General features: G+C 40.4%; 1 protein-coding gene across 4 annotated transcripts in view; it reads right to left on the bottom strand.

The window, feature by feature from the left end:
• The window catches only part of LCLAT1 (lysocardiolipin acyltransferase 1), a 190,431-nt gene that overhangs the window by 98,271 nt on the left and 68,148 nt on the right, over positions 1-24,012 (bottom strand). For 2 of the 4 annotated variants that reach the window (XM_070428940.1, XM_070428942.1), the window contains exon 1: positions 22,027-22,176. The exons of 1 other annotated variant lie outside the window; for it this stretch is intronic. The gene's annotated coding sequence lies outside the window, so the exon portion shown is untranslated. Of the gene's footprint in view, positions 1-21,839; positions 21,964-22,026; positions 22,177-24,012 lie in introns of those variants that run through there. One more of the 4 variants, XM_070428941.1, reaches the window with a different exon arrangement.

The following is a 24,012-nucleotide window of genomic DNA, read 5'->3' as shown; positions in this document are numbered from 1 at the left end:
AAACAGCTACCTCTCTTTGGGGCAGGCTGAGGCCACATGGCACTCCTCAACCCCAACTTGAAAATACCTACAGGCTGAATTAGCCTTTCTTCCTTGAGCCCATGACACACTGCATCTTGCCTATGTAGTATCCTGCCTATGTGGTAAGAAACTGTAAAGCTCTATTTCCTTATGGAGTGGAAACCCATCCCTTTTCTCCCCCGCTGGGTCTTAGGAAGGTAAAGAAGAAACATCACATTTGTTTTTATTTTACTCACACCTTATGAATTATATTCTCTGTACAAAATCCATTCACTTGGAGGGGGAAAAATTCAGCTTATCATGTCTACCTCTAGAATACAAAGTTTCTCTTTAATTAGACAGACTAATATACTTTCCAAGGTTACAGAATAAGTAAGTGGCAGAGCTAGGCCTAGAACAGTGATGGCGAACCTATGACACACGTGTCAGAGGTGACACACGAACTCATTTTTTTGGTTGATTTTTCTTTGTTGAATGGCATTTAAATATACAAAATAAATATCAAAAATATAAGTCTTTGTTTTACTATGGTTGCAAATATCAAAAAATTTCTATATGTGACACGGCACCAAAGTTAAGTTAGGGTTTTTCAAAATGCTGACACGCCGAGCTCAAACGGTTCGCCATCACTGGCCTAGAACATAACATGTTATGAAAGTTTAACATTTGTAGAAGAGAAAAATGGAGGCGTAGAGAAAAGGAAGTGGCTTTGTTACTACAAATTTCACTAGTTTGTAAGATCTTAGTTCTAATTTATTAAATTGTGGGTTTTCTATAACATGTTTCTCCTTTAGAATGAAAACCTAACCAGAGAAAACTAAAACGAAGTTAATCAAATTTAACACCATTGCAGACACCAATATCTATGCCTTATTTTAAAGATTTGTTCCCAACATTTTATTCCTTATAGTCTTTGCTGAGTGCCTAAACTGTGTACCGAAGAGGATACAAAAGAATTATCAGACGAAGTAACTCAAATCATGCACAAATTCAATCCATGCTGCTTTCTTTTTCTGCTTTTGCAGGTTGTTGTTTTTTTTTTATGTGAATAGCAAATCTACATATATAAAAGCCTAAGTGACCATTATGATCCGTCCACTGAATAACAAGTCGACTGGTCGCTATGATGCACACTGATCACCAGGGGGCAGAGGCTCAATGCAGTAGCAGCCCCCTGGTGGTCAGTGTGCTCCCACAGCCAACCTCCCTCGGCCGGCCAATCTCCCGAGGTCCCTGCCCCAGCTGGCTGGCCCCAATCGGGACTGGGCGAGATGGCCCCAATCGCCAGCCAGGCCGAGGGACCCCACCTATGCATGAATTTGTGCACCGGGCCTTTAGTATCTAATAAGTACCATAGAATTTTGGGAGACAAAGTGATAATCTAAGTGAACTGGAATAGTCAGAAACTGCTTCCTAGAGTAAGTAATAGTATTACAGTAGGTAAAAATTAGGTAACAAATTTTAGAACCCAACTTAACACAATAGGGAGGAAGATTCAGGTTGGTGGGCAGCTCTCTTCCACACAGTTATTCAGGAATCCAGGTTGCTTCATTATGGCTCTTAATTCCCCTAGTTCCACACTATGGTATCTAGTCAGTCAGCAGAAAATATAGACAGCCACAACCTACCATTTCTACTCACATTCCACTGGCTAGAATTCAGTCACATGGGCAACAAGAGCTACCTCCCAGGTTTGGGAAAAAAAGAACAAATTTTGGTGGACAATTAGTAGTCCCTGCCACAAGGAGGATTTGAGATGAACCCGGAAGGATGAGTAGAATGTAACCAGGAATGAGGAAACCACATGGATGGAAACAAGTAAGTCAAAAGTATATCTGGCTATGTTCTGAAGAATAGTGAGAGAAGATGAGGTTGGTTAGGTCAATGGCCCCCCAATGTAAACTGAAGACCAATCCCAATATATGTCAAGGTTTCTACCAGTCTACAATGAAGTGAGAAAAATAGTACAAGTTGATAATGTGTTAAGAATGCTAAGTTAATTTTATTACTTTATACTTATAATTCAATTTTCTATGACTTACATACAATGTGATATCATAAGGTTAAAATTTCATGATTTAATTTTTACATTAAAAAATGTTTTTAAATAGTAGTTAAGGCTATCTACAGTTCTAAGGCAATGCCCTAATGCATTTTTCTTAACTAAAGTCTGTACTTTATTTAAATTTCCTTACTTTAATTTCCTTAGCCTGGCCAGTGTGGCTCAGTGGTTGAGTGTCGACCCAAGAATCAAGAAGTCACCAGTTCAATTCTGGTCAGGGCACATGCCTGGGTTGCAGGCTCGATCCCTAGTAGGAGGTGTGTGGGAGGCAGCCAACCGATGATGTTTCTCTCTCACCTCATCTATTTTTCTATCTTCTATCCCTCTCCCTTCCTTTCTCTCTAAAAATCAATAAAAACATTTAATTTTTAAAAAAATTTCCTTAGTGTTTTTAATGTCCTTCTTCATTTCCTGAATACTATGTCACATTTAGTCATCATGTCTCCCTAGGCTCCTCTAGGCTGTAACAGTTTTTCAGACTTTTTCTTGTTTTTTACAAACTAGGAAGTTAAAAAACTGAGACCCTAAATGTGTCTTACTCAAAAGAAGGTGCTTAACAACTTTCCTAAAAAATTTGCTATAATCCAAATTATTTGCCTTTAGAATTTTGAACAGGTCTATGTGTTGGCCAGAGCAGTGGACCTGAGTTGGCAGACCAAACACATTTGGAAAGTAGATCCTACAATATCTTTCCCAGTAATTACATTAATACACAGTATACTCAAAAGAACATAAGAATAAGCTGTCACGGTATATTAAGACCAGGTAACTCTAAAATAAGTAACATCATTCCCAGTGACAGGACCATACAGGCAATGGACTAATTCTCTTTAAGTAGCCAAATTATGGAAAAACAAGCTAGAGAATTTTTTGAATATCCAGATAATTCCTTTTTGCTTTTATTTAATGGCAGGAGTACTCATAAAATATTAAATTATATACATTTTTAGGATTAAGTTGTGGCCAGTGCTAATTATAACATGCTTGGGAAAAAGTTTAACCTACACTGATTAAAATTCTATTTCCAAGGAAAAATCTAAACCACAGAAACATTGCTTAGTTTAGAACACGAACATGCACATAATTGCCAAATACAATCCCTGTTTAGATGTCTCTCTTACTAAAACACTGTAATTACAAAACCAAAATGAATTTTTAAGTGTTTCAAAATGAAATAGTCCTTGCATGATTTTCAAGCATATAATTACTTTCCTGAAAAGGTAAATACTCCAAGTTTCAACTTAATATAATACGAACTGTAGAAGTTAACACAGACTGAACATTCTATTTTACTCTAAAATAGAAGCCACCTATGAAATTCAGGACATTTTAAATTAACAATCAAATGCTAACTAAAGAAAACTTATTTAGAGGCAAAAGCCAATGCTAATTTCCTATGGCCATTTATGGACAATGCAAACCCGCAAGCTTACTGAATGGGTTTTTTAGACTCCTCATATACATTAAGTAATTATCTACCCAACAAAGAATGCACTGTAAGGATATACAACATTTCTCACTTCCCATTCCCTCTTCAATCAACTATAGTCTGGCTTTTTTCCCTCTATCATTCCATTGAAACCACTTCAGCAAAAAAGTCCACTTTCACACTGCCAAGTCCAATGGCCACTTCTCTGTTCTCGTTTTATTCTGTCTCTTGGTAGCTTCCCACACGAATGGCCTCTTCCTCCTTGAAATGCTAGCCTCTCTTGGCTTTTGTGACACCACTCCCCTGGCTTTCTTCTGACCTCACTAGTCCTCTCATGCACTCCTTAGTTGGCTCTTCCTCCACTGGACCTCTAACTGCTGGGGCTTCCTACCACTCAGACACTGGTTGTCTTCTCTCAGTCCTTTTCCTTCTCCATCCTTCCCCTACATTATCTCCATGCTGACCGTTCCAAAATATATCTCCAACACAATCCTCTCCTCTGAGCTCCAAACTCTCAGATTCAGCTGATTACCTAATACTTGGTGTCTAATAGTTCTATGAAACTGAACATACTCAGAATAAATGTCATAATTAGTCCTCCCCCTTCCCCTACCCCGACTTGCCCTCAGTTTTTCTCCATCTCCATAAATGGTAACAGCATCCACTCAGATTCTCTATCAAGAAACCTAAGAGTCACCTTTCATTCTTTCTTTTCCCTCACTCCCCAAATTCAGTAAGATCAGCAAGAGACCTGTCAACTTTACCTCCAAAATATATCCTAAAGCTAACATTTTCCACCCATTTTAATTGCCACCACATAATCCAAGCCATCATCATCTTTTGCTTGGACTACAAGTGACTCCCTTTTTTCACTCTTGGCCAAACCAGAACCCCACCCACCCAGTCAGTCCTTTCTCCACACTGTGGAAAAAAAATAAAAATAAAAATCTTGACATATAATTCTGATTATATCATTTCCCTGTTTACGACTCCTTAATGGTCTTACATTAAGCCTAGAGTGAAAATCATATTTCTACCAAAATCTGCAAGTTTTATAAAAGTTGGTTCCCACCTATCTTTCTAAGTGTAACATCTCCCACTCCCCTACACTGACATTGGTCAAGTAATCCAATAGGCCATTTCCTGCCTCGGCTTTGTGCAAATTGTCCAGGCAGCCAGCCTACAATGGTCTTCGCAGACTTTTGCTTAACTACTGCCCTCCTTTCTTCCTTATATCTCACAATATAGCAATCCTTTGTGCTTATAGTTTAGCTTCCTTTCAGGTGTCAGCTTTCACTAAGGCTGACCCACTACTGGAAGCAAGTTCCCCTTGTAGTTTCTCTCTGCCTCGACTTATTACTTCCTTTATGGCTCTCATTACAACTTGTTGTTTTACTCGTTTGTCTGTTTTCTGTTTTTTGGCCTGTCATTCCCTCTAGAATTTTAGTTCTACAGCTCCACAGTTGTGAGGACCATGTTGATATTGTTCACTATTATAGCCTCAACATCAGACCCAGCACACTTGGGAAGAACTCGACTACTACTTGTTAAATGGCTTAGTATTAAAAAGGAGGAAAGTCAACTAAATTGCTCTACTATTTTATATTTTTTTAGGAATTCAACACCAGGTATGAACAAAACTGTTTCAGTTTATCAAAATGTCTTTCAACTATTGGTCCTTTTACTACTTTTAAGTATATATGGGGTCCATTTTATATGAGAGTAACAATACAACAAATGTAAAAGTATTAACAAAAATACTGCTTCCAAGAGCATTTCCTAGTCTCCAGTGTGCTTTCAAATATTTACTGCAATTGAAATACAGAAGGTAGGCATCGTTTCCATTTTACAGATACAATCATTAAGGTTCACAGAGGTCAATGAATTGCCTAAAATAACAGTTTTTAGTGGTATAGTTGAGGCTTGAACCCAGTTCTCCTGGCTCCCAATCCAGTCAGTCCTTGTTTCTTTTACTTTTTTCTATTTTGTATTTTGTTTTGGTGCATACTTTCAGTCTTTTTATTTTTTACATATATTTTTTTATTTTGAGAGTACATTTATTTAAGCTGGGGATAGTGAAACAAGGACGGGCCTAGGATAGAAGAAGCAACAGGAGAGAGCTTAGGCGGAGCTGCTTTGGCTCTTTGGGAACGTTATGGGAAAGAAGTGAGGCTGGAAGAGGTTGCTGTCAGCTCAATGGAGAGTCAGAGAAAGGGAGCCTTGGGGACAAGTTCAGGAATTAGTCCTGGACGAGCTGCCACTGCCCATTGCTCCCCTAGTTGCAAATTTTGTGGGGTTCCTTAGAGTTTAGGAGGTGCACGCCTGTAGGGGACTAAAAGGGAGAAGGAAAAGGCATACTCCCAGGAAGGAGAACATGCCACTTTCAGCCTTTTTAAAACTAGAGGACAGAGTAAAGTATACAAATCCTAAGTGTATAGCTTGATGAATTTTTACAAAGTGAGTACACCCAGATCAGAGCAGAACATTACCTGCAACCCAGAAGTCTCCTTTATTCATGCTGCCTACCAAATAGCTACCCTCAATAATAACCACTAATGTGGTCACCAGTAATATGTAACTTACTATATACAAGTTAGGAACTATATAAAAATGCTTTTTACAAAGAAATCATTTCATAAACTAACACGAGACAAGTATCCAGAAATGAAAAAAGAAACTACCTTATATTTCACAATATAGCATTCCTTTGTGCTTATAGTTTAGCTTTCTAATAATTGGACTGCAGATGTATCCTTTATTATCTCTGTACAACCAACACTGACCTGAGTACACCACAAATAGGGAGATTCCAGGGTATCAAAAAGCCAGCTCCTGATCTGATGAACTTAACTTACCAACAAATGGTGAAATCTGTTTCTACAGGTGATGAAAACCAAAAGGAAAAGAGCTATACTAATCTTAAAATCCAATGAAGATGGTAAATGACTCTGAAAGCCAAAAGAAACCCAAGCCATAAAGCCCTCAAGAGAATTCTTTAACACAGAAATGAGCAGTAAGTTCTCTAAATCTTAAAGAATGGATGTTTTATAGAAAGTAAACTAGAAAAGTAAGGCTGTCTCATTCTATCTGTCAAATAAGTCTTTAAAGTAAGCATCTTATGGGCCAAAAATCTTATATAAACACGAGTGGCCCAGTGCACGAATTCGTGCACCAGTGGGGTCCCTTTGCCTGTCCTGCGGGATCAGGTTGAAACTGGCTCTCTGACATCCCCCGAGGGGTCCTGGATTGCAAGAGGGCACAGGCCAGGCTGAGGGACTCCACTGATGCATGATCGGGGCTGGGGAGGGGTGCAGGAGGTTGGCCAGCCGGGGAGGAAATGCAGTAGGGTTCCAGGGCGTGTCTGGCCCATCTCGCTCAGTCCCAATTGGGCCAGACCCCAGCAGCAAGCTAACCTACCGGTCAGAGCACCTGCCCCCTGGTAGTCAGTGCACGTCATAGGGAGCGGTTGAACATCCTTAGCATATCATTAACATATTACACTTTGATTGGTTGAACAGACGACTGGATTACCGGACACTTAGCATATTAGGCTTTTATTATATAGGATTTAGGTACAAATTATTAAACTACTACATCTGTTATTGAAACTCAAGAGAAACCATACACTTAAGTGCAGCAATGTAAAAATAATGTAGCCAAAAGTAATTACCTTGAAACTAAATAACCCATCAGAGAACTGCCAACCTGTAAACAATTAAAAGTGACCTTAACCTACCCACTATTGCTTGATATAAGCTGGTCGTGGTTCCATGACTTACTGACTTTGGGCAAATTATTTAACCTCTCTGGGTCTCAATTGCTGGCCTAGTAACATCCTATCCTATGTAATAAAAGGCTAATATGCAAATCGACTGAACAGCAGAAAGACTGGTCGCTATGGCACACACTGACCACCGGGGGGCACTGCTCAGCTAGAAGCTGGGCTCAAGGCTGGTGAGTGCAGCAGTGGTGGCGGGAGCCTCTCCCACCTCCATGGCAGTCAGACATCCCCTGAGGGCTCCCGGACTGCGAGGGGGCGCAGGCCGGGACAAGAGAACTTCCCCCCTCCCCGGCCCTGTGCACAATTTTTGTGCACCAGGCCTCTAGTGGAACTATAAAGATAGTACTACCTCATAATTATTGTGAGGATTAAATGTAAAAGGTAAAATGTTTTGAGCAGCTGCAGAAACCGAATAAATGTTCGATAAAGGCTAGCTACTGTTGTTTTCTCCAAACTGATGCAAATAAGTTACTTGAAGTCACATCCATGACTTAACACTACCTTTGAAACCTTCACAAACCTTGATGATTAATGGATCATATAAATTTAGAACCTTAAAAGCTGAAGAAGATTTTAAAAGTCTCTGGAACGTTAATTACACTTAATTCAACAATAAAACTCATGAGAGATTATTAAATCTATGCCTAAACATTTCTAGAGACAGAAACTTGCCATCTCACAACACATATAGGAAAAGTTCTAATTACTAGAATGTTCTTTTTAAAGATTTTATTGTACGGATTACTGCCTCTCACAAACTTCTTATCTGCAAAGCTGAACTCACTAGAGGGCATCACAATATTAGGAGAAATCATCTATCAGAAAGAATCATAAAAAGGAAAGCATCACTTAACATGTATTCTAGCTAATAGAAAAATACTGCATCCAGTTGTATAAAGCATGCATGTTAATTAAAAAATTATTTTGTTTAAACATACATTAAAATATTCAGAAAGAATTAAAAGTAGGTTAGGTTATAAAATCATAATACTTACATGTTTTTATGTATAATGTAAGTGATTCAGATTATCAGAAAGCTTGGGTTCTTTCCAACTGCACAATAAGTCATCCCAATAATTTTAAGCAACTTTATTATATCTTTACAAAAGCAAAGCATATAAAACCTTGTGACATACTCCAAGTCACCAACAGCTTTTCATAAAAATACCAGTGGCAAAAAGAAAATTATCAACTTGTATAAAAAAATTCAAACCTGAATCTGTGTATAACCAATTATTTAAATAAAAACTGAATTATTTTAAAATGTCTGTATTCATTTACAAAGTGATGATACAACTGTAACCGTTCATCAGGCTCCAAGAGTGTCCAGCAGAACTGTTCTCAAATATCCTCTAACTCCCACTTGTAATTCATAATCACATATACAGGAAAAACATGAAAAACTTGGCACTGTTTATAGCACACTCTTCCACCATATCGCATTCCGATTCTTTGTGAGATTGCGTGACTAAGTTGTAGGTAACAGAGATATGCAGATTCTATCCTGTCAGGTAGAGGTTTCTACTGACTTCCCTCACTGCTACCTGGCTTCCCTCCTCCCACAAACCACTTTTGTCTCCATTTGCAATCCAGTTCAACATTCCTTTATTTCATATAAATTTGTGGGTGTTTTATTTATTTTATTTTTTTACTTTTCCTTTGAACCAGTTATACCACTTGCCTGACTCCTTCACTGATTATCAATTAAATAAAATCCTTAAAACATGTTTATCTGTATATCTGTATGCCATTTTATCATCGCTTAACATACTAGTCAACTTTCTTACTATTGGAATGACTTTGTTCAGTAAGATATTGTTAGATTATTAACACAGAAAGATACTCTCAACAGTGAATATGAATTGAACCAGAAAGATCGATCTCTCCATATAAATTATTATACAGACCTCTGGCTTTTGTAAATATCAATCCCTTCTGAATTTCCTTCCGTGAATGAAGTCATGAGCACTAGATGAAGCAAGGAAATTAGATTTCAGAACCTGGAAAGCCGAATGCAGACTGTGGATAATGGTGAAGCCAAGGAACAGCAACCACAACAAGCTGCTGCCCATTCGTCTCCATTATCCACTTAATGATCCCTTTTAAAAAGTTAAAACAACTGAGGACAAGGGTCAATCCAAAAGCAGAATGCATGTGAGAAGACAAAAACATAAGTTTGGTAGTCTGCTCTCTGAAAGGTTTTCAAATTTTGCCATCACTTTGAATGTGTCCATGTTCATCTATCTATCTATCTATCTATCTATCTATCTATCTATCTATGAATGAAAGCCTAATATGCAAATTATCCCCACGGGAGTTTGACCGGGAAGACGGATTGCTGGCTATGACATGCGCTGACCACCAGGGAGCAGCACAGAATGAAGGAAGGCCCCAGCCGGCAGCCGGGAGCCAGGGAAGGGAGGCCCCAGCCGGCAGCCAGAAGGCCCCAATCAGCCCTGATCACTGGCCAGGCCTAGGGACCCTACCCATGCACAAATTTTGTGCACTGGGCCTCTAGTCCATCCATAAAAGTAAGTATATTTTCATGTCACTTCAGGAGAAATAAACACAAAAGTATTTAGTTTCACAAATTATCAAGAATATAATTAGGGAGAATTGTAAAGGAAGTAAAGAGATAAGAAACATATTGACAACAAAATCAAAGAAAATGTTCCAGATGTAAGTGATCCAAATGAGGTGACCTGGGTGGCTTCTAAGTCCACCAGGTTCTTCTCCACATACCTGCTCTTTTATCCCAAAGACACTAACTAAAATGAAAAGGATCAGAATAATTTCAATTCCTTTTACTACTAAGAGGCACACTGTAGTGGCTAATTTATGTGTCAATTTGACTGAGCAGTGAGTACCCAGATTAAACATAATTTCTAGGTGTGTCTGTGAGGGTATTTCAGCATTAGATTAGCATCTGAATTGATGAATTTAGAAAAACAGATTACCCTCTCCAGTGTGGTGGCATCATGCAATCTGTTGAGGACCTGAATAGACCAAAAGGCAGAGGATGGAGAATTCACCCCCTTCTTCCCACCTCACTGAGCTGCATGGGTGGGACATCTCATCTTCTCTGGCCCTTGGACTGGGATTTATTCACACCATTGGCATCACTAGTTCTCAGGCTTTGGGACTGAATTACACCACTGGCTTTCCTGACTCTCGATCTTGCAGACAGCAGATCATGAGACGTCTCAAACTTCATAATCATGTGAGCTAATTTCTCATAATCAATCAGAACGTCTCTAAGCATGTCCTCGAATGAGGATTAACAACAACAACAAAAACCATACCACAATGCCTGACAAAGGGTAAGCACAGTGCATCTGAAATGGGTATCCTACAATTCAATTCTGACAGTCATTACCTGGATTAAAATCAGATCCCACAAGTTAAAGGGCAAAGTACCCAACAAGGCTGTCGTTGCTTCTGATGTCCACAAGCTAACAGAATTTCTATCCAACTTGGTTACAATTTGGGGTTCCCACAACCCTCCTACAAGTGCAGTAATTTACTAGAATAGACAGAGCTCATTGAAAACACTATACGTAAACGATTATAGTTTTATTATAAAGGATAAGACTCAGGAACAGCCAAATGGAAGATATGTAGGGCAAGGTCTAGGGAGGACAAATTCAGATGTCACCCTCCCAGCAGATCAGTGGGTTGATCAACCAGAAACTCCATTGTCGCAGAGTTTATATACAGAGCTTCACTGCATAGGCATGATGAATTAAATCACTGGCTACATGACCAAACTCCAATCCCTCTCCCAGCCCAGAGATAAGGGGGCGATCTCAGAGGGAAAGTGGGGGTGGATGGGTAGGAGGAGATCCACCAAAGAACTTGTATGCATATATGCATAATCCATGGACACAGACAATGGGGTGGTGAAGGCCTGGGACGGGGGATTAGGATGCACTAGAAGAGGTCAATGGCAGGGGGGGACATATGTAAAACTTTCAACAATAAAGATTTTTTATTTTTTAAATAAAAAATTAATTAATTTTTTGGTTTAAACTCAGGTATGGTTTATTATGAAGAACAAAAGATACTCCTACCACTTGGGAAATTCCAAGGGTTTTTGAAGCTCTGTGATTGAAGCCAGGGTTAATGACCAGATATATTTTTTATTATATCACATACACAATAAATGGAAGTTGTTATTTTAGAAGACAAATAGTAGGCTATAAAAATAACACAAGCATAAAGATGAGAAGTAGAGAAAAACATCAAAAGCATCACAAAAGAAGCAATAGAACAAATTGAGTATGAAGGTTCAAGTCTAGATGAATAAATAGACAAAAGCAGATATATCCAGGTGGAAAATTAAGCTGGAATTGAGAATGAATTTAATGCTAGCCCAGTTGAGACCAAAGGCAATGACCAGGGATTTCAAACAGACACAGGACAGATATGAATCTAGAGATAGGAGAGCACATGGCCAGAATTAGTTGTCAGAGTTATCCACATAGTTAAGATACCCCACTTACCCCCAAAGCCTTCACTACTCAAAGGATACCTGCTAATGATCTCATATAAGCATCTATCTGAGTTAAATAAAAACAAGATATTGTATACAGCATCAAAAGAGCTGAACTCTAGAACGTTGGACTTTAAACAAAATGGTACCTCATTTTTGACATAAAGATTCAAAAAGAATCTCATGACCAAATTCAAAACATAAATGCCAGGTTTTGTTCTTTGACCAAAATGTACCATTTTATTTTCTATCAACAGGAAACTTACAATGCATCTCTCTAATAGAAATGTTTATTTTTCAAAGAAATGTTTATGAAACAACTATAGAACACTTCAACAACAGCAATATAAACAGAAATGTGAATGATCTATTCACAGAAGCTTCCTGTTCAGATTCATGAAGCAGGATGAACACTCTAGACATAGAAACCATTACAAAGACTTACTCAAAGCTTTTAGAAAGTACATTCAATAACTAGAAACTGCCTTGTTAATGGTCCATAGTTCAGAAGCATCACAATTTATTTTCCCCCACACTGCACACATCATCTCATCCTTTTGTTGCTGGCTTCTCAGAAAAAGAGTCCCAACTCTGTCTTTCAGCCAGTGAAGATGACAAATGGGAGAAGAAAGGGAAAATGGAGTTTGGAACAGCATACCGGGCTAGTAAGATGGTTCACAGTATAAAAAGGCTATCATGGGCCATGGAACTGAGACATTCAAGTACTAACTGGATTAATTAACAGGCTTATTAACTCAGGAATCCAGGAGGATGGTAATGGTCACAATACTTAATATGGGAATGCCGGAAGAGTAAAGCTAGAGCCCAAGATATGTCCCATCCATCCATCCTCCTCATTCCCCTTCCCAGTCTAGGGAGAGCAGGAGACAGCAATGTTAAAACTGGTCAGGCCCTTGAAGCTTCAGCTTTTCCCTAATAGCAATACCCCTAGCTAGAATATGGACAGGGAGGACAAAATCTGAGCCTAGATCCCAATCTCCAGAAGAAATAGAGTAAGGGGCAGCTCCCCTCCCCACACTACATAACACTTGGAGTATTCAAGTTCCAAAGATAGCTATAGGAACTCAAAGAAAGCAGGCATGCATCTACTAATTTACTCTGATTCTAAAGACAAATTACAAGGACCATTTTATTTTGCATAAAACTTTAAAAAATGTTTGTATTAGGCAAACTGCTGCTTTTGTTTATAGTATTTAATTTAATTATATCAAAATGAATGTATAAACCAGTTATAACTATAGGTATCTACCTATGTGTAAACTCCTTGTTGTTCACAAGATAGACATTTTCCACTGAGGCTTATTTTCATTATCCTAAACCAGTGGTCGGCAAACTGCGGCTCTCGAGCCACATGCGGCTCTTTGGCTCCTTGAGTGTGGCTCTTCCACAAAATACCACGTGCGGATGCACATGTACAGTGCGATTGAAATTTCGTGGCCCATGCGCAGAAGTTGGTATTTTGTGGAAGAGCCACACTCAAGGGGCCAAAGAGCCACATGTGGCTCACGAGCCGCAGTTTGCCGACCACTGTCCTAAACTAATAGTAGCCGAGGATGCCCTTGGATTGAACCATTCCCTAACTTGTTCCAATTACATAACCCACAGAAGGCTCAGATCTTCCCCCAGATCACTGCTAATTTCTGAGGAGCTTAAATTCTCTCAGCCTCTAAGGAGAGAAGAAGGTAACTGACTCAACCAATTCACCAATTCTACCCTGCTCCTGTCCACTCTCGCCCTCAAACCCTCCAAAAAATCCTTAAGTAAAAACATTTGTAAATACTAAGGGTCAGAGGGACTGGTCAATTTAAACAAATATATCCTTGAGCCATTTTTCCTGCTCCTCTCTCTTCTTCAATTATCCCACATCCCTACTCACCCTGAAATTGTCTTTGAAAATCCAAATGGCCAACCCTAGGTTAAGCAAAATTAAGCCCTTTCCAGTTCCTACTCCCTGGTGAGCATGCCCATAACTATCAAGATGCTCAGCTCTAAAGCCTTCCATCTATCAGGATCCACCCTCCAAATTTTTTAAGGCAAAAAGGTAATTCTGTTACCCTGCTGAGCCACATTTCCAGTCCTAATGTTTCTTCCTAGTACAAAGGCAGGCAGAGCAGGATCTTCTCAATCAATGTTTACTGAGCTGAATTAGCAGGCTGCTGTTCTGAACTAATTGCTCACCAGATCAAACCCTACATTTCCTACCAGATCAAACTCTACATTTCCCTTACTCTGAGCAGCAAGGTCACCTGCATGTTAAAAATGTTCTTCTTTCCAAAAATAACTATTGTCAGTTACATTCTTCCATTCTTTCCAGTTAGTGCCAGGGACATTTTATAACCTCACAACCAAGTAAAAAGTCCCCTCATTTTTTTTTATTTATTTTTTTTTTTACAGATTAAGATATTAAGTCTCAGGAAGATAAAATTAGGTGCTCACAGCTTTCTAATAATAAAAAAACAGAGTTCTTAAGATGTATGAGGTACTGTGAGAAGTGTTTTACTTGCAACACCTCTTTTAATCCTCACAACCACCACAGCAGAAAAACAGCGCTGTGACCCCTTTTTATAGTGGGTAAACTGACTTAGGTTAAAAAATAAAATTCCCTTCTCTAAGTCACAATGACAGTAAATGCTACACAAGCTCATTAGGCTAAGTTCAGAGTTCAAGTTAAAAGATAATTTAAACAAACAAACAAAAGGGTAACACTGTGTCTCCCATATTAATATAACTGAAAAAAAAGAAAAAAAGAGAAATTAATTAATTAATTAAATAGATATAAATGAACACCTATCTATGATTTTACTTAATTCATTAATTAATTACAAAACAAATAAGATGTGCCATCTCATTCAAAAGCAAATGCAAAGAGCACAAACATAGAAGCAATGGGGAATGAGGATATGAGTTTGCTTAATAGATCCAAAAAGGGCTTCATCCACAAAAGAGGAAAAGAAATCAATTGTACCTCCAACCTACAAATTTTATTTGCATGTCTAAGGACAGGATTATTTGCATTGCTGTCAGGTATTCACAACTTATAAAGTTGTAAGATAAATTAAAAAACAGTAAAAGCTGCAGACGCTATAGAATAGATCTCCAGGAAAAGTGCTCTAGATATCAACTCATTTCCATAGAAGACACCCAGTAATCCTTCTGGTACATTTCAAAGATTTCCACAAATTCTCCTTACATAGCTCTTAATCACTATGCACATGCCTATTTCTTGTTTAGAAAATAACGCACAGCTTCAAGATCTCTAACAACCACTAGAAAAACTGAGTTAGTCCCCTCCATAAAACCAATCTTTCATTAAGATAAATTTTTCTCTATCCCAGACTAAGCCAGAAATTTAGGCTTACTATGAATTTATAAATAAATGCAGAAATAAATTAATTCATTAGATGGTCAAGCTTCCTAAGAGATCTAAAACTAATAAGTGTTTGGTTTTACTGAACAGTGACCCTCAGAATTACTCTCTGGTAACGACAGTTAAATTGTCACTTCCAAGTAACTGACCCAAAAATTAACTTCATTAAGTATCTTAATTTCCACTCTGTTTTCTTCCCTAAGGAAGCATAAAAAGTTACTGAACAGAAACCTCTTTTAAAATGAAGTAGGGAGGCCATTAAGTGGGAGCTCTCGCGTCCTATCATGGTAAAGCACAATAGGAAGAACTCTTTGTAGCAGCCTTCCCAACATCCTCTTCTCCTCTATAAGAGTTTCCTCTACTTTATTTTAGCAGACTTGCACATGGCCCGCCATGGTTGCATGTTCCAGACTGCAATTCTTTGTTGTTCCTGAATAAGTCAATTTTTCTGAAGAAATAGCTGGCTGACTTTTTGTTTAGTCAGCAAAAGTAATCCCAATCTAATTTACACCTCCAGTAAAATCAAGTAAATGTACTTTTCCCTAAGAAGACTGTGAAGGTGGAGAGAAGGTGAATTAGCTAGGGACCTTGGGACTCCTGGAACAACACAATGTTGAGTACCCTGGATTTTCCTTTTGTATCATATATCATATGGACAGAGCTGAAGAAGCCAATAATTCAGAAATGCTAAAGGGGGACAACAACAAAAAAGTCCCTGTTTTTCCAAAGGACCAAGAACAGCATAGCAAAACAGATAACTTTTATATAATAACCACTGCACTTCAGAAAAAAAAAAATCAAAAAAGCACAGCACACACTTCTACAGAAAAAAATGACCCACCTGAGCCATGACAGCAAATGCCAAGGAGGGAACCTAAACTTTCACTCTCACCAGGCTGTAATGTTGTGCCTTGGCATGACCCACTCCAGCCCCCTATCCCTGCAGGGGTAATACCAAAGGCCAGACTTTCTTCCCTGCCAGGTGGTAGGTACTTAAGACCCACTTCCCCTGTCACCCTATCTATGGAGACCCCCAGAGAGCCTGAACTTCACTCCCACGACAGTAATGAAGCATCTCTTCTGATCCCCATGGAGATGGTATGAGACAAGGTCCAGTACAGTCAGGATTTTCACTCTTCCCAAGGGTGTCAGTGGAGACCATGTGAAGAACAGTACGGAAGCAAGGTAGCATCAGAGGACTAGAAAGAAACTGAAACTTCCACCCCTGCCTAGCAGCCATGAGGAGTCCCACTCTGTGTGTCAATGGACCAATTCCTTGAAAGCTCACAACTTACTCAAAATGGAAATAGATAATCTGAATAACCCTGGAACTAGTAAGGAAACTGAATTCATAATTAAAACTTTCCTAGAAAAGAAATCACCTGGCCCACATTGTTTCATTAGAGAATTCTACCAAATGTTTAAAGAAGAATTAATACAATCTCTTCCAGAAAACATAAGAATAAAGAGTACTTCTCGATTCACTTTATGAAGCTAGTATTATCCTGATGAAAAACCAAGAAAAGGACAGTACAAAAAAACAAAAATTACAGACCAATACATGAATATAGACACCAAACTCCTTAGCATATTAGCAAATAGAATTCAGCAATATATAAAAAGCTGAATTTAATCCACGGATAGAAGTTTAGTTCAATATTCAAGAATCAATTAATGTAATCCACAATATTAACAAACTGAAAAAATTACATTATATGATCATATGAATCTATACAGAAAAACTATTTGGTAAAATTCAATACCTGTTCCTGAGAAAAACTCTCAAGAAAATAAAAAAAGGAAATAAAGGGGAACTTTTTCAATTAGCTAAGGAGTATCTACAAAAAAACCTAGAACTAATATTATTACACTTATTGATACAAGACAAAATGCATAATGCACTGCCCCTATTATCGGGAAAAACATTTTAAAAAATAATACTTCTAAGAAAGTGCTTGTACTACAACAGGAGAGCAGAAACAGTAAGCCACAGACAAAGCTACCTTCCCCAAGATACCTAAACATTCCTGTGGAGGAAGAGTCACTGTAAGGGTTAAACACAATACTTTCACTCTAGCCACAGAGAGCCCTAAGAATGGGTGCCCCCACTCACTTCTATTCCCTCATCATTCCCTTCTTTCTATCTTTTATCCATCAATTGCTTTGTGACATCACTGGATATCAGCTCATCAACATGCTATCTCCCTGCTCCACAAGTTTTCCCAAGGGGATAAATATACGTTAATAAACATAAAATGGAGGTGGATCTTCTATTTGAGATGGAAAACTAAGCATAGCCTAAATCTTCCTTTATCATCCTTAGAACAGTAATTTACTTCCTCTGGGGAAGTGAACAATTTATCTTTTCAGAAACCTGAACTATGAAAGACTGCTGGTTAATCATCTCCAGACAGCTTTCACTGATGGCTGCTCCTCAGAAGTCCTTCCATCTGCCTCCCAGTTATCACAGGAGTATCGCCATGGCCCTCTGCCAGATGGAGAGGACAGGTACAGAAGCACAATGACCACTCTGTCAAATCAGACTGAGGCCCACAAAGGCCTCCTTTGAGCTTTACCTCACTGCCACCGGGAGCTCACCAAAGGCTGTTCTTAGCTCTACCGTGACATTCAAAATGCTGCAGCCAAAGGAATTAATTCCAGTCCTCATTATCCAAGAGCAATCAGCACAGTAGGGTTAAGTCCACACAGTAATTTCTCCTAAACATGGACCACATTTCTCAATGATGAGAAAGAGATTTGATTAGAGTTTTCCCAAAAAGAAAAGCAAAATGTAAATTTATTTTCATAATGTATCTTATATTTAACAAAGTGTAGGTTACACTTGCAACTATGCACTAATTCTTAAGACAAAAAATTAATCAAGTGGTAGAGTTTGGGACATAATTTTGTGAAAAGTTGTAAAACAGCACAACATGACAACCTTGATTTCACATTTGCCCTTTGCAAAACAATTATATAAAAGTCACTTTTACCCTTAACAATTTAGTAGACTCTGCTTTTATAAAAAAACTTTTAAAAATTGAAAAATAAGTCATTTTTGAAAAAAAACACAACTAGATACATTTCATCATTTATTCCTCCAGAGCCTCTGATATACCTTTAAAAAAAAAATTAAAGGCCTCTCTCATCATTACCCTGCTGGTTTTCTTCATCAAAAGTTAACTGGTCTAACATTGCCAAATTCTCACTAGACTCGTGCCTCTTTTTAAATTAAACTATTACAGTAAAGTACACAAATCTTAGGTTTGCAACTTGAATTCTCACATGTACATACATCCCTGTAACCTCCATTCATCTCAAGAGAGAAAACATCTCCAACTTCTCAGAAGGAGAGGTCCCTTCCTAGCTAGTCATTACCACCACCACTATTCTGACTACATCTACCACCAGGAAATAGTTGTACCTGTTTTTGAACTTCAACTAAATGAAATCATACAGTGCTTATGTTCTGAGCAGTTTTCAACCTTGCTCTGAATTAATAAAATCCTGCATCTTTGCAAAATTTGCAATTTCACCTGGCAGTCGATTTGGAATGCATGTTGTTGGGTGCTAGACAACTCTAGTGTTATGAATGTTACAGTGGAGATTAGCTTTAGAACTAGAGAATTCATTTATGATTAGTTCCATATTATAACAACTTCTGCATAAATATAATAAAAACAATGTAAAAAAAGGAAAACACTCAAATACCCATTATTCTTGCATTTTACCCCAACATGACTTAGATAATTCTTCGCACTCCTTTTGTGTGGCTTTTCTCCCATCTCCAATGGAGCCAACTTTATACTAGACACTGCAGATTTTTTACTATATAATTAACGTTTTCTGTAATCTCAGAAATCAGAGACTTAGGGGAAGTTATAAGCCTGGATTTATTACATCTTATTTGACCCAACAACCTTAAAGGGTTTACAATACTCCCAAAACCTAGTAACAAAAAATTGCCTGCTCCATCCTTTTTCCTAAATCAGTTAACAATATCTCCCATCTTTAACCATATAGAAAAAACAACAACAACAAAAAACGTCACTTTTCTCTTTACTATCAGCAGGTCTTCACCTCCCCCACCTCATTATTCTTTCCACCAGTCAATCTTCCATTCAAAATGTGTGGTGGACACTGAACACAGCCAGTGCCCTGATACACTCCCTCACTATCTCTTGTCTGGAGTATGGAAACTGTCCTCCTTCACTGGTCTTCTCCTTACATTGTCTTTCACCCTGTCATCCTGTTACTCATCTGATTAAGATCTTTCTACAGGTCCCGCTGCCCATAGAATAAAGTCACTCTCTTAGCTGAGAATTCACAACTTGGCCCTACCTTTCCTGGCTTCTCTCCCCACAACTCCTGCAAAACTTTGGTCTGACCCCTAGACATTCAAGCACTCTTACTCCCCCTGAGGCTGCACTGCTTCCTCCTTTGGCTAGAAGCCCTTTCTCCCTTTATCCTGCAGTCAGGTCCCTTCCTTTCCTGGTCAGTGCCACCCCAGCAAAAGCAACTATTCCCTGAATGTGTTCCCACAGCCCTCTGTACCCGCCACAACTACATCATACTGCATTAGCTAATCATTTATTTGTTTGTCTCATTCACTTGTCTACAAACTTCTAGACCCAGGGGTTCTCCCTGGCCTCCTGAAGGATAAGGTCAGGATTTAATCTTTACATCCCAAGGACTTGGCAGGGCAATTCCATAAAGACTCAATGAAGGAAAAAAAAAAAAAAAGAATGTCCCTGCCTCTTTTATTCATGTAATCTTTTTTCTATAAATAGAAACTTAAAAAATTAAGTTTTCCTTTAAAAGCCACCAGCAAATTATTTTAAAGAGTTTAATAAAAACTAAAATATCCCTTATTGATTTGTGCTTCCTGTTAGAAATTAGTCACAGCTCTTTGTTTCAAAATACCTTTTAAAATAATGGATATCAAAGGTAGAATGAATATGCCACTTAACTAAAGTAACTGTAGTCATCACCATATAAATCACTATTAGATGCCAATGGAATGAGTCAGTTATTATTTATACAACTAAAAGATCACAAACAAAATTACGTCAATGAAAAATTTGTTCATATATATCCCCTTAACACGTAACATATCTGCATGGTGGTTAAAAACATAAGCTGGAATCGAAATGCTAGTTGTGCGACTTGGGGCAAATAACCTAAATTTTCAATGTGCCTCAGTTTTCTCATCTGTAAAACAAAGATGACCAAACCAGCCACTTGACAATGTTTCTGGGTAACTGAGTTAGCTCATATAAGGCCCTTGGGACAGTGCCTGGCAGAGTAAAAGTGTAGTGATAATCAGTGTCCACTGTTAACGTAGAGGTGTTGTTTTTTACTCACAACAGTACAATGAGATCATGTGGACAAAAATGCTATACCCATTTCAGAGGTAAGGTACTAACAGAGAGGTCATGACGTCCCTAAGCTATTGGAAGTGGCACAGTAGGAACTGGAAACCATACCTCACCCCAAGTCAAAGTGAGCAAACCTCCACAAATCCGGTTAGGAAGGAAGATTCTCGTGGGTTTTCGGCATGGTTTACTCTTGCCAGCAACAGCCAGCCTAAACACCTGGTGGGAACAGGGGGCCTACCCCATTTGCTCAGGCGAAAATCAGGTAGGGGAAGCCTCGCTGTCACCGTGTCTGACACGCAGCCGGCATCACGCAGCTTCTGATGACCGGAACACGCGGTGCCACTGCGCCTGCTCAGTAAAGAGCACGGCACTCGCAGAACCAAGCCTGCTGCCGAAAAGAGAAGTTCCTCAACAGCATGCATACCTGTCACATCAGAGCACAACGAGGCCAGAGAAACTGAAAAAGGGGAAAGAATTTAAAACGAGTAATTTTCTCTTACTCTAAAAAAAAACAAACAAACAGAACAGTTTTGCAAAAAGAACTTCCATCAGGACAAGTTTTCGATGTTTGAAAACTAACCCAACTTAGTGATGTCTCATGACATGGCTGGACAATATTTCACCTCCCTAAGACCTTCACCGATATTGTATTTTCAGTCGTTTCCTGGGCTTACCCTGAATCCCAATCCTCAGCCTTCATTCCAGTCAAGTGCACACGGACTACAGTTAATGAGCTTCGAGGGCAGATGCCATGCTCCGGACGAACCCACCTGAACCAGGGACAAGGCTGCAAAAACATCACCAAAACCACATCCGAGTGCCCTCCCTTTATCTGTCTTCTCCTCAAATGGGCAAGCGTCAGTCAGGATATATGCCTTCGTGGTCAGACTGGACATCGGCCCCTGAGGAAGGCCTACCTTCCCTTTCCTGTCCCTGCCACTCGGGCACCTACAGGTAGGTGTCTGGCACCTGGAAGATACACCGACGGCGCAGCCCCAGACCCTACTTGGACAGCTCACGCCCGAGACTCGCACATGGCGGCCTCTTGGACGCGTTGCCCCTGGGATTGAAAGGCGGGAGAGCTCCGACTGCGTGCGGGGCCGGGCACCTCCCAGGCCTGCCGAGGTCCGAGGTCGGGCGCAGGAAGGTGTTGCTGTTCACTCCTAATCAGCGACAGGTCACCAGGCCCGCCACATCCCGGCGGCCACCGCGCCCTCGCGACCCGACTCGCGCGGCCCCCCACTCCTCCTCCTGCCTCCGGGAACCGCTTCCCCGCGCTTCCTCTTACCTGCTGCTCCGGGACCCCAATTCCCGGTCAGGTAGGTGCCCGTTAGCCCGGCCGTAGCCCGAGAGGCCGGCCCTCAGGGGGGAAAGAGCCCGCAGTGCCGCTCCCCATCACCACCTCAGGGATCCCCCAGCGGCCGCCGCCATTTTCCCCGCGCCGCAACCCCCACCTGACAGTTCCCGTCGCCCACCTGTGACCAGCTGGACGCGCGACCCCGCAGGCGGCGCGTGCGCGAGCTGGGGAATCCGTGGGGGTCACAACCTCCAGGCGAACCCGCCGCTAATTCATCCCGAAGCGGGAGGCGCCCAGACCGTCGCCCTAGTAAGGCGTCCCAACAGGCTTTATTCTGATTGGCTGCGAGCGCCGTGACGCGGAGGCGTCCCCGGCTGCGTGGGAAGCCGGGTCCCCGGCGCCCCGCCCCTGCTCCCCGGCCGGGGCACCCCGGGCGCCGGTCCGCGAGAGCTCCCTTAAAGGACCCGCGCTCTTTTCCTCTAGATGAGGGACCGAGGGAGCCAGCGATGTAGGGAAGAGAAACAATTGGAATGGGAACTCTCACAGGGCACGGCCCCAACGGACTGACGGCCCCGTCAGCTTCTAGAGTTTTAGATGGAAAACAAATCTGAGGAATTTAATTTACAAGCCCATTTACTAAGGAGGGGTCGCGGGGCCAAGCAGAGGGAGCAGCAGACCCCAGCAGGTGCAGTGCTTCCCAGAGCAGGGACGTCTCCTCTGCGCAGCAGCAGCCTTTCCCCTACCCCGTGAGATGCACCCATCACCTACCGGGCAGGTCTGTCCCTCACCTGCTACACAGAAACCTCCGCAATAGTGGGGACCGGTTAAACCTCTTTTATTGTTGTTGTTGTTAATCCTCACTCAAAGATATTTTTCCAATGTTTTTTAGAGAAATGGAAGAGGAGAGACAAAAACATCCATGTGAGAGAGACATGGATTGGTTGCTCTCCCCCCCCCCCCCAACACACACACACACACACACACACACACACACACACGTACCCCGACCAGGGCTTGGGATCAGCCTGCAACCAGGTTTGAGCCCTTGACTGGAATGGAGCAAACAATGCCTTCCTCCTGCTGACCTTCAACAACTATTCACTGATTAAAACCTTAAAAAGAATGAAATATAGCCACACATCACACACACAGCCTCTCAGTCATTCGGGCATGTTTGTGAATTTTATTTGTTTTCAGTCAACAAGGGGAAAGGGGTGGAAGTACACGGTTCCTGCCCTCCCAAAATTTCTGGTGTGACAGTAATGAATACCTAGGTTAGGGGTGCATGGCTTCAATATGACTAACTTACATCCCCAAGTTCTCTGGGCGCCAAATTGCCCCTTTCCTAGGTCAGCTTCATACCTCTCCCACTGTGTTCAGAAAGACGGAAATATTTAAGATGTGCTCAAATAGCGTTAGGAAAGGATGATAAACTCTAACAGGGAAACACCAATTAGTTACCTCTGTGAACTGGAGCCACATTTTTTTTCTAATTTTTCCTTTTTTTTCATTTTTTGTGTTTTGTTCTTTTTGTTGTTATTTTTCAAGCCACATTTGTATATATTTAAAATGAGATTGCTAGAATAAAGGATCTCTAACTTTTCTTTCCCCCATGCCTACACATTTTTAAGTTTCTTGATGTGAGAGACAGGGTGGGGAGGGAACCCCTGAAGGCCCTGGAGATGGGTTTTGAAATCAGGAATTATGTAATAGTTGATCTCTGCATCTCTGTAACTGATCAGACCTGCCAACTGGGAAAAAGAACTCCACACATTTGAATATAGTGGATGTTGAATACCAACGGTTAACTGACTGGAATGAATCATCCGGGTTCTTTATTTCACCATTTAGCCTGTGGCCTTTCTTGGGGTGAAGTGGTGGAACCTGAGGAAAAGGATGAAAACTGTGGGGTCCAAGGGTATTAGCTCTTTTTTACCCCAAGTACTCCTGACACCCACCACATGTGTGGGTTTTCCACACCAAGGAATTCTCCAGATCTCCATGGACACCAACTGGGTGCCCCTACAATGTAATTCAGTTCTGCCACTGGCTACTCCAATAATGCAATACTACTTCCCATAGTGGCTGCACCAATTAACATTCACACCAAAAAAACAAAACAAAACACAAAACATTCCAACCAACAGAGCACGAGGGTTCTTTT

Source organism: Myotis yumanensis, unplaced genomic scaffold (genome assembly GCF_028538775.1).
Source record: "Myotis yumanensis isolate MYYU_CA2020_CCGP unplaced genomic scaffold, mMyoYum1.0.hap1 SCAF_11, whole genome shotgun sequence".
Taxonomy (NCBI): domain Eukaryota; kingdom Metazoa; phylum Chordata; class Mammalia; order Chiroptera; family Vespertilionidae; genus Myotis; species Myotis yumanensis.
This window is presented reverse-complemented; position numbering and strand designations above follow the sequence as displayed.